Below are 13,455 nucleotides of genomic sequence, written 5' to 3'. Positions count from 1 at the left end.
TACTGTTCAATTTATAACAGCTCAATGAAGACAAATCTGGCTGAGTTTGCTATGGTTTCAGCAGTTAATTAATTACAAATCTAACTCCTACATACAAAAATGCATTTTTACAAAATGATCATGTGAGTTTGCTTAATGCTTTGTTGAATTAAAAATCTAATTTCTTCTACATAAACAAAAGCATTTACAAATTGATTAAAGTGATTTTGTTTGATATTTGGCAGATTTATGGTCATGTTCACAGATAAAGGGCTATGTAAAACCCAGTACATAATAATAATAATCATCACTCAAATTTGTGTTGGCTAATTGGATGGTTATCCTTGATTACATCTAGTTCTGATACTGAAGGTATAAAATCAAGATTAGACTTGGACTTTATTGGAGTTTAAAACTGAACATAATAAAACTAAATACTTAGACCTTATTACAAACTAACAATGGAAACAATAAAACTATACTACACTCTGACCGTATTACTGTATAAAGTTAGTCATAATAAAACCATAGTACACTCTGACCGTATTACTGTATAAAGTTAGTCATAATAAAACCATAGTACACTCTGACCGTATTACTGTATAAAGTTAGTCATAATAAAACTATGCTACACTCGGACCGTATTACTGTATAAAGTTAGTCATAATAAAACTATACTACACTCGGACCGTATTACTGTATAAAGTTAGTCATAATAAAACTATGCTACACTCTGACCGTATTACTGTATAAAGTTAGTCATAATAAAACTATGCTACACTCTGACCGTATTACTGTATAAAGTTAGTCATAATAAAACTATGCTACACTCTGATCGTATTACTGTATAAAGTTAGTCATAATAAAACTATGCTACACTCTGACCGTATTACTGTATAAAGTTAGTCATAATAAAACTATGCTACACTCTGACCGTATTACTGTATAAAGTTAGTCATAATAAAACTATGCTACACTCTGACCGTATTACTGTATAAAGTTAGTCATAATAAAACTATGCTACACTCTGACCGTATTACTGTATAAAGTTAGTCATAATAAAACTATGCTACACTCTGACCGTATTACTGTATAAAGTTAGTCATAATAAAACTATGCTACACTCTGACCGTATTACTGTATAAAGTTAGTCATAATAAAACTATGCTACACTCTGACCGTATTACTGTATAATGTTAGTCATAATAAAACTATACTACACTCTGACCGTATTACTGTATAAAGTTAGTCATAATAAAACTATACTACACTCTGACCGTATTACTGTATAAAGTTAGTCATAATAAAACTATACTACACTCGGACCGTATTACTGTATAAAGTTAGTCATAATAAAACTATACTACACTCGGACCGTATTACTGTATAAAGTTAGTCATAATAAAACTATACTACACTCGGACCGTATTACTGTATAAAGTTAGTCATAATAAAACTAGATTAGACTTGGTCCTTATTAGAGTTTAAAGTTGGACACAATAAAACAAGATGGCAATGATGGTAAAACCATTGTACAATTTTGGGAACATCACAAAAATTTGTTACCCACAATAAGTAACTTATTATTATTATTATTATTATTATTATTATTCAATGGCACTTTCAACACATTATTGCATTATTCATGCCATGGAAGTGTAATTATATCATAATAAACATTTATCATGGTTACCAAGGATTCACCAAGGCAGATAACCTGGGCTGGCAGGGACACTGATCAAACCTGCAACCTTTGGATTATATGTCCAATGCTTTACCATCTGAGCTACCAATCCAAAAGAAGCTATTGTCGTACATATTACCCTTGGACTATAAGTCTGACATCCACCACCTGAGCTATCACAACTCCAAAAATGGCCATAGTTGTATGACAAAACAGATGGTCAAACTTCTGAGAAACAGACCATACCTCAGAAGTAAAGCTGCCATGCAAGCCTCTTTATGCTGAAGTATCTATATCATAACAATTTTGCCCATATTCAAATCAGTATTTTAATTCTACCAGCAAACAATGGAGATTTATATGATAGTTTCTGTGTTTATTCATGTGATATTTATTTACATGGGAATTTTCACAAAATTAACAACAGTATTACAAAAAGCCAATGGTACCCAACTAATTAACAACAGTACTTCAAAATGCATATGGTACCCAACTAATTAACAGTACTGCAAAAGGCATAAGGTACCAATTAATTAACAACTGTACTGGAAAAAGAATATGGTATGCAACTAGTTCACAAAAGTGACCATTACGGCATATCCTACCCTGCCTGCATCAGGTTACTCATTTAAATGTGTACAACAGTACCACTAACAACATATGCTACCCAGCCAATTAACATTAGTATTGATAATGACGTGTTACCCTCACAATTAACAATAGTAATGCAATGGAACATGCTACTAATGACAATTAACGATTGTATTGCTAAAGGCATCTGTTACTCTGCCAATGAACAATAGTACTGCTAATGGAATATGAAATCCTGCCAATTAACAATAGTACTGCTAATGGACTATGCTATCCTGCCAATTAACAATAGTACCACTAAAAGCATATGCTACCCTGCCAATTAATGATAGTATACTAATGGTATATGCAACCCTATCAATAAACAATAGTACTGCTAATGGCATATGCTAACTTGACAATTAACAATAGTACTACTAATGGCATATGTTACCTTGACAATTAACAATAGTAATGCTTAAGGTATATGCCATCCTGCCAATTAACAATAGTAATGCTAATGGTATATGCCACCCTGCCAATCAACAATAGTAATGCTAATGGTATATGCCACCCTGCCAGCTAGAGGAGCACAGTATACCAATGTACCAGTTTACGGCTTATTTTATTCCTGTGGTACATACCATAGTACTTTTTCACACTACTGTTACTTCAGTAGTTTCTGTCATTAATGAATGCACAGAAACTCCATAGTAATCTTGCTACAAATTTAATCATAATAACAGCATGTTTTAATTATTCATGGCAAAATAATTAACAATTTTTTTTTTACAAAATGGTTGTATTATGTCACAATTTAATGGTGAATATCATAAACACAAAGTCTGATGGTTCTATGATCACATATTTGACATGTGTTACATATGCCAATGCCATGGCAAAACTGAATGCTGTGAAAGATATTCTGGTCAAATCCAACTTTTGAGAAACTTCAGATTAAAAAGAATAAACAAACAAGAAATGAAAAACACGTTTTAGTCTTTTACTAGTGTATGACTGCCAACCATCCAACAATTTTCAGAATCACATTTTTGTTATCAGTTTGAATTTTGCATAATTTCTCAAATCCACTAAATACTGTCTCATTTTCTGAATAAGTGTTTTATGTTTCTGGCCCTCTTTGGTAAATATCTTACCTGAATATTGCACTCCACTCAAAGTTCTCCTACCTTTTATATCAACAGTGTAGCTAGTAAATTGTATGCTTTAGTATCAGCACTTCTATTTTGATAAATAAGTTCTCTAATGTCAGCACAATGTCTTTCATATTCTATTTTGATAAATAAGCTCTCTAATGTCAGCACAATGTCTTTCATATTCTATTTTGATAAATAAGCTCTCTAATGTCAGCACAATGTCTTTCATGTTCTATTTTGATAAATAAGCTCTCTAATGTCAACGCAATGTCTTTCATATTCTATTTTGATAAAATAAGCTCTCTAATGTCAGCAGAACATCTTTCATATTCTATTTTGATAAATAAGCTCTCTAATGTCAACGCAATGTCTTTCATATTCTATTTTGATAAATAAGTTCTCTAATGTAAGCACAATGTCTTTCATATTCTATTTTGATAAATAAGCTCTCTAATGTCAGCGGAACGTCTTTCATATTCTATTTTGATAAATAAGCTCTCTAATGTCAATGCAATGTCTTTCATATTCTATTTTGATAAATAAGTTCTCCAATGTCAGCAGTGTCTTTCATATTCTATTTTGATAAATAAGCTCTCCAATGTCAGCAGTGTCTTTCATATTCTATTTTGATAAATAAGCTCTCTAATGTCAACACAACGTCTTTCATATTCTATTTTGATAAATAAGTTCTCTAATGTCAGCACAATGTCTTTCATATTCTATTTTGATAAATAAGCTCTCTAATGTCAGCACAGTGTCTTTCATATTCTATTTTGATAAATAAGCCCTCTAACGTTAGCACAATGTCTTTCACTGAGTTTTAGTTATTGTGTAAGCTTAATCATCCAACTTTATTTAGAGTTTTTAGAATATACATTATACAACAATTAACCTACACAGAGCAAATTCATATTCTATAAGGTACAGACCATTTGATTTTTGGAGGTGGGTGGCTATGATTTTCTTTTGAGATGAAATATTTTCTTTTATTTTATCTCGATATAAGTAATATTATTTTTCCAAATAATATCATGGATATAATATGGTGTTATTCTGCTATAAATCTGTGCAAGATATTTTTCTACCAATAACAGAAGGAAATCAAACACAAAAGTGTCAGCTACCACTGCCTAAAATATTGAATGGTTGGTCCCTAATATAACTGCAGTATGCCATGGTACATATCATGATACATTCAGAAATACCATGGTACCAAATTTTTTCATGGTACCCAGCTCTGCTGCCAAAACAAGGTTAATAGTCTGAGTTCTTAGTTTTCTGCTGTATGCTTGAAATAGACTTATACAGACATGCTTGAAACACATATAGACATGCTTGAAATAGACTTATACAGACATGCTTGAAACAGACTTGTATATACATGCTTGAAATAGACTCATACAGACATGCTTGAAATAGACTTGTACATACATGCTTGAAATAGACTTGTACAGACATGCTTGAAATAGACTTATACAGACATACTTAAAAGTCTTATACAGACATCTTGAAATAGACTTATAAAGACATGCTTGAAACAGACTTGTACATACATGCTTGAAATAGACTTATACAGACATGCTTGAAATAGACTTGTACATACATGCTTAGAATAGACTTGTACAGACATGCTTGAAATAGACTTATACAGACATCTTGAAATAGACTTGCACAGACATGCTTGAAATAGACTTATACAGACATCTTGAAACAGACTTATACAGACATGCTTGAAAGTCTTATACAGACATCTTGAAATAGACTTGTACAGACATGCTTGAAATAGACTTATACAGACATCTTGAAATAAACATTTACAGACATGCTTGAAATTCTTATAAAGACATCTTGAAATAGACTTGTACATACATGCTTGAAATAGACTTATACAGACATACTTAAAAGTCTTATACAGACATCTTGAAATAGACTTATAAAGACATGCTTGAAACAGACTTGTACATACATGCTTGAAATAGACTTATACAGACATGCTTGAAATAGACTTGTACATACATGCTTAGAATAGACTTGTACAGACATGCTTGAAATAGACTTATACAGACATCTTGAAATAGACTTGCACAGACATGCTTGAAATAGACTTATACAGACATCTTGAAACAGACTTATACAGACATGCTTGAAAGTCTTATACAGACATCTTGAAATAGACTTGTACAGACATGCTTGAAATAGACTTATACAGACATCTTGAAATAGACATTTACAGACATGCTTGAAATTCTTATAAAGACATCTTGAAATAGACTTGTACATACATGCTTGAAATAGACTTGTACAGACATCTTGAAATAGACTTGTACAGACATGCTTGAAATAGACTTATACAGACATCTTGAAATAGACATTTACAGACATGCTTGAAATTCTTATAAAGACATCTTGAAATAGACTTGTACATACATGCTTGAAATAGACTTATACAGACATCTTGAAATAGACATTTACAGACATGCTTGAAATTCTTATAAAGACATCTTGAAATAGACTTGTACATACATGCTTGATATAGACTTATACAGACATCTTGAAATAGACTTATAAAGACATGCTTGAAATAGACTTGTACATACATGCTTGAAATAGACTTGTACAGACATCCTTGAAATAGACTTGTACAGACATGCTTGAAATAGACTTATACAGACATCCTTAAAATAGTCTTATACAGACATCTTGAAATAGACTTGTACAGACAGGCTTGAAATAGACTTATACAAACATGCTTGAAATAGTCTTGTACAGACATCTTGAAATAGACTTATACAGACATCTTGAACACACTTATACAGACATGATTGAAATAGACTTATACAAACATGCTTGAATTAGACTTATACAGACATGCTTACTCCTAGGTCAATCATCACCCATATAGAATCTGAATATCATTTACAGATTCCCAAATCAATGCAGATCTTTCCTAGGTTAAAGGATTATAATACATGAAATTTGTTAAAATGGACAGCAAAACTGACCCTAAAAGTACATGTCTTACCCCCCACAAACCAATATGGGTCTTTCTTGGATGGAGGGGAACAATTGTATAAGGTTTCATACTAATGCATTCTGTCATACTTAAGTTATTACCAGAAATGAATTGCAAGAAATAAATTTGTTTTTAGTAATTGCAACTCAGACCTTGATGCTACTAACACAGATTTAATAGGCGCCTTTCTGGGACTAAGGGAAACTCAAAATTAATAAGGGTCTGTCTGTGGCTAAAGGAAACATGTTGCAACAAACTCTGTGGCAGAATTTTAATTTACATATAGCCATGAATGGGAAGCTCTAACTTATGGCATTACACAATCCAGAGCCACCAAGATTACTTCAAAGGAACATAGTCGTTTGGTCAGCTTTGACAACTGCCATGGGCACAGTCAGCTCTTATACCCACCCCCCATTTGTAAGCCACCAAGAGTGGGACAGTTAATGCCGAGATAAATTCAAATGATGGGAGTGGGCCAATCAAATATAGTCAATGAGAGGGCCAATCAAATATAGTCAATGAGAGGGCTCAAAAAGAATGGGGGCATGGTCTAAACTTTATGCGGGAACAGGCATTATATGTATAGGAAAACTAGCAATAACACATACTTTAAGTGGGAACAGGCATTATATGTATAGGAAAACTAGCAATAACACATACTTTAAGTGGGAACAGGCATTATCTGTATAGGAAAACTAGCAATAACACATACTTTAAGTGGGAACAGGCATTATATGTATAGGAAAACTAGCAATAACACATACTTTAAGTGCGAAAAGGCATTATATGTATAGGAAAACTAGCAATAACACATACTTTAAGTGGGAACAGGCATTATCTGTATAGGAAAACTAGCAATAACACATACTTTAAGTGGGAACAGGCATTATCTGTATAGGAAAACTAGCAATAACACATACTTTAAGTGGGAACAGGCATTATCTGTATAGGAAAACTAGCAATAACACATACTTTAAGTGGGAAAAGGCATTATATGTATAGGAAAACTAGCAATAACACATACTTTAAGTGCGAACAGGCATTATCTGTATAGGAAAACTAGCAATAACACATACTTTAAGTGGGAACAGGCATTATATGTATAGGAAAACTAGCAACAACACATACTTTAAGTGGGAAAAGGCATTATATGTATAGGAAAACTAGCAATAACACATACTTTAAGTGGGAACAGGCATTATCTGTATAGGAAAACTAGCAATAACACATACTTTAAGTGGGAACAGGCATTATCTGTATAGGAAAACTAGCAATAACACATACTTTAAGTGGGAACAGGCATTATCTGTATAGGAAAACTAGCAATAACACATACTTTAAGTGGGAAAAGGCATTATATGTATAGGAAAACTAGCAATAACACATACTTTAAGTGGGAACAGGCATTATCTGTATAGGAAAACTAGCAATAACACATCCTTTAAGTGGGAACAGGCATTATCTGTATAGGAAAACTAGCAATAACACATACTTTAAGTGGGAACAGGCATTATATGCATAGGAAAACTAGCAATAACACATACTTTAAGTGGGAACAGGCATTATCTGTATAGGAAAACTAGCAATAACACATACTTTAAGTGGGAACAGGCATTATCTGTATAGGAAAACTAGCAATAACACATACTTTAAGTGGGAACAGGCATTATCTGTATAGGAAAACTAGCAATAACACAAACTTCAAGTGGGAACAGGCATTATCTGTATAGGAAAACTAGCAATAGCACATACTTTAAGTGGGAACAGGCATTATCTGTATAGGAAAACTAGCAATAACACATACTTTAAGTGGGAACAGGCATTATCTGTATAGGAAAACTAGCAATAACGCATATATTTAACTCAATTCTCTTTTCTAGAACTACAGTTATTCCTCACTCTAATTTTGTCCAACAGATTTAAAGTGGGAAGTAACTGAAAAATATCAATTCACATGTTTTACATCATGAAATTTTCAACATGCACAGTGAAATCATATATTGTTGTACATCATGAGGTTTTCAACATGCACACTGAATTCATATATTGTTGTACATGAGGTTTTCAACATGCACACTGAATTCATATATCACTGTACATAAGGTTTTCAACATGCACACTGAATTCATATATTGTTGTACATGAGGTTTTCAATATGTACACTGAATTCATATATTGTTGTACATGAGGTTTTCAACTTGCACACTGAATTTATATATTATTGTACATCATGAGGTTTTCAACTTGCACAACAAATTCATGACGTTATTCATCTTGCATGATGAATTCATATAACGTTTTACATCATGACATTATTTAACTTGCACAATGTACTGTGATTGACCTTCGTCCATAACTGAGGGCAGGAGTTTGGGCCTACCTAATGTTTTTTTTCTTAAACAACATATTACATAACTGATTTTTGTCGATCATTGTAGATTATATTTTAAGATAATTATTACTTGTAGGTAAACATCTTTACATGGATTTGAGTTCTGAATATTGCTTTTCCCCTCAGGAATTCCTCGTGTACCTGATGTTTGCTATGATCTTTACTAAACTTTTATTAACAGACCTGAGCTTGGTTACAACTTAGAATGTTCTAGAAATGAATTTTCAACCCTCAGCCTGGTCCTCTTATTGCATCGTATGTTTTATAATAGGGTTGTTTACATTGGAAATACTCATTCCAATCTTAACATCTGAAGTGGAGTCAGTCTTTCAGTTGTGTTTAGTTTTAGCTTGAAAGAATTTATTTATTTAAATTATTCACTGGAATTACAATGTGCTCATTAGTACTTTCAGAAGAAGAAACAAATTACTATTTTGGGGTAATTGTGAATTCATCATTTTGATACATCAAGACTGTTAGCACATCAACACTATTCCAGGATATTGGTACATCAGCACATTCAAGACTGGAATTCTTTTGAAATACCACTTGAATTAATTTGGAATACACTATACTTTTGGAATTGTGATAGAACTTTTAGGACTATTTGGGATTTAATTCCCAATATTGTAAGTTCTTTTTAAATTATCACTTTCAGGAAATAAATTACTGGAAGAATTTTACTAAACTTGTTGGTTTTTGCTCTTTTCTGGTACTTAGTTTAAGACCAAAGCATCATAACAGAATACATAAATGTTTAACATCATGACATTTCAACTTGGACAATGAATTCCTGTGTTTTCACATCATAACATTTCATAAGGTTATTCAACTTGCACGATGAATTCCTATGATGTTTTACATCATGACAATATTCAACTTGCATGATGAAATCCTAAAACATTTTATATCATGGTGTTATTCAACTTCACACAATGAATTCCAATGTTTTACACCATGATGTTGTTCAACTTGCACAATGAATTCCTATGTTTTAAATCATGATGTTATTCAACTTGCACAATGAATTCCTATGTTTTACACCATGATGTTATTCAACTTGCACGATGAATTCCTAAAATATTTTACATCATGGTGTTATTCAACTTGCATGATGAATTCCTAAAACATTTTATATCATGATGTTATTCAACTTGCACAATGAATTCCTATGTTTTACACCATGATGTTATTCAACTTGCACAATGAATTCCTAAAACATTTTATATCATGATGTTATTCAACTTGCACAATGAATTCCTAAAACATTTTATATCATGATGTTATTCAACTTGCACAATGAATTCCTATGTTTTACACCATGATGTTATTCAACTTGCACGATGAATTCCTAAAACATTTTACATCATGGTGTTATTCAACTTGCACAATGAATTCCTAAAACATTTTACACCATGATGTTATTCAACTTGCATGATGAATTCCTTAAACATTTTACATCATGGTGTTATTCAACTTGCACAATGAATTCCTATGTTTTACACCATGATGTTATTCAACTTGCACGGTGAATTCCTGTTTTACACCATGATGTTATTCAACTTGCATAATGAACTCCTAAAACATTTTATATCATGGTGTTATTCAACTTGCACAATGAATTCCAACGTTATACACCATGATGTTATTCAACTTGAACGATGAATTCCTAAAACATTTTACATGATGATGTTATTCAACTTGCACAATGAATTCCTATGTTTTACACCATGATGTTATTCAACTTGCAAGATGAATTACTTAAACATTTTACACCATGGTGTTGTTCAACTTGCACAATGAATTTCTATGTTTTACACCATGATGTTATTCAACTTACACAATGAATTCCTATGTTTTACACCATGATGTTATTCAATCTATACAATTAATTGTTATGCATCAGGACTCTATTAGGAATGGAGTTGGATAAAGAATAAAAAGAGCATATCTATTTCAATATTTGTAATTGTTTCTCTAATATTAAAAGATCTGGAGAATGCTGATAATTATAAACTAGGAACATAACAAGTATGTTTTATTGTATATGTACTGTTGAGTATCTTGGGTCAACCTGATATGTTGGACACTACACATATAATAACGTACAATTATCATCCAGAAATGAAATGTATAGACACAATCCATTTTTGCAATGGTGACCTTGACCTTGGGGCTACTAACACCAATCAAAAGGGTTATTCCTGGGGCTAGTAGGAACAAATATATTACATTTTTTGAGTAGAATTTTGATATCTAGAGGCAAATTCATAATATGGAAAATTAAATGCACAAATGAAATCTATGGGGTAAGGGGAACACAGAAACCATGCTGCATTGAAATCTATTCAAAAGAAGTTATGATATCATTCTGAAACCAGAACGGACACCCACTTACCTGCCCACCAACCTGACAGACAATGGTAAACTAACACCCCACAGATGGTAAACTAACACCCCACAGATGGTAAACTATAACACCCACAGATGGTAAACTATAACACCCACAGATGGTAAACTATAACACCCCACAGATGGTAAACTATAACACCCACAGATGGTAAACTATAACACCCACAGATGGTAAACTATAACACCCCACAGATGGTAAACTATAACACCCACAGATGGTAAACTATAACACCCACAGATGGTAAACTATAACACCCCACAGATGGTAAACTATAACACCCACAGATGGTAAACTATAACACCCCACAGCTTTTATTGAAAGGGTACAAAAAGGCTACAATTTCTTGTTCTTAAAAATATATAAAAATGTGATCTAGTATGTATGCCAAACTGAATAGCAAAAAGTTGGATATTAGGAAACTGCCAATTTTACAGCGCCATGAATCAGGTTCACTGCTTATTAGAGAAAGATTAGAACCAAATAAGGTGACAGGAACTGTAATTATTCCATAACCTAGCAAGCTGGAAACTGTAGACATTTCATAACCTAGCAAACAAGGCATTGTATTCATTTCGTAATGTAGCAAATTGGACATGCTGTTATGTTTGTAGACTGCTCTGGAGATTAAAAAGGGTCAAGTTTAAAAAAACTCAAAATATCTGAAGAATTTTTTTTTTTAAATTGCTATCAGGATCTGTAATCTGAATAAGTCATCCACGTATAAATAAAGGCATGCATATCAAATTTAATTCATATCAAATTTCATTCATACCTGATTTCATTCATACCAAATTTCAAATTTCATTCATACCAAATTTCATTCATACCAAATTTCATTCATATACCAAATTTCATGCATATCTGATATCATTCATACCAAATTTCATTCATATCAAATTTCATTCATACCAAATTTCATTCATACCAAATTTCAAATTTCATTCATACCAAATTTCATTCATACCTGATTTCATTCATACCAAATTTCAAATTTCATTCATACCAAATTTCATTCATACCAAATTTCATTCATATACCAAATTTCATGCATATCTGATATCATTCATACCAAATTTCATTCATATCAAATTTCATTCATACCAAATTTCATTCATACCAAATTTCAAATTTCATTCATACCAAATTTCATTCATACCAAATTTCATGCATATCAAATTTCATTCATACCAAATTTCATTCATATCAAATTTCATTCATACCTGATTTCATTCATACCAAATTTCATTCATGCCAAATTTCATTCATACCTGATTTCATTCATACCAAATTTCATTCATACCTGATTTCATTCATACCAAATTTCATTCATACCTGATTTCATTCATACCAAATTTCATTCATACCAAATTTCAAATTTCATTCATACCAAATTTCATTCATATACCAAATTTCATTCATATCTGATATCATTCATACCAAATTTCATTCATATCAAATTTCATTCATACCAAATTTCATTCATACCAAATTTCATATATATCAAATTTCATTCATACCAAATTTCATTCATATCAGATTTCATTCATACCTGATTTCATTCATACCAAATTTCATTCATGCCAAATTTCATTCATACCTGATTTCATTCATACCAAATTTCATTCATACCTGATTTCATTCATACCAAATTTCATTCATATCAAATTTCATTCATACCTGATTTCATTCATACCAAATTTCATTCATACCTGATTTCATTCATACCAAATTTCAAATTTCATTCATACCAAATTTCATTCATACCTGATTTCATTCATACCAAATTTCAAATTTCATTCATACCAAATTTCATTCATATCAAATTTCATTCATACCAAATTTCAAATTTCATTCATACCAAATTTTCATTCATACCAAATTTCATGCATATCAAATTTCAATCATACCAAATTTCATTCATATCAAATTTCATTCATACCAAATTTCATTCATACCCGAGTTCATTCATACCAAATTTCATTATACCAAATTTCATTCATACCTGATTTCATTCATACCAAATTTCATTCATACCTGATTTCATTCATACCAAATTTCATTCATACCTGATTTAATTCATGCCTGATTTCATTCATACCAAATTTCATTCACACCAAATTTCATTCATATATGATTTCATTCATACCAAATTTAATTCATATCAAATTTCATTCATACCTGATTTCATTCATACCAAATTTCATTCATATCAAATTTCATTCATACCTGATTTCATTCATACCA

General features: G+C 31.5%; 1 protein-coding gene across 1 annotated transcript in view; it reads right to left on the bottom strand.

Moving 5' to 3' along the window:
• Window positions 1-13,455, bottom strand: part of LOC149806231 (cadherin-23-like) — a 317,815-nt gene that overhangs the window by 212,173 nt on the left and 92,187 nt on the right. The window lies entirely within an intron of this gene.

This window comes from Sinohyriopsis cumingii, chromosome 2 (assembly GCF_028554795.1).
Source record: "Sinohyriopsis cumingii isolate HCF-2022 chromosome 2, ASM2855479v2, whole genome shotgun sequence".
Taxonomy (NCBI): Eukaryota; Metazoa; Mollusca; class Bivalvia; order Unionida; family Unionidae; genus Sinohyriopsis; species Sinohyriopsis cumingii.
Note: the sequence above shows the minus strand (reverse complement) of the source record. Positions and strands in the feature narration are given on the sequence as shown.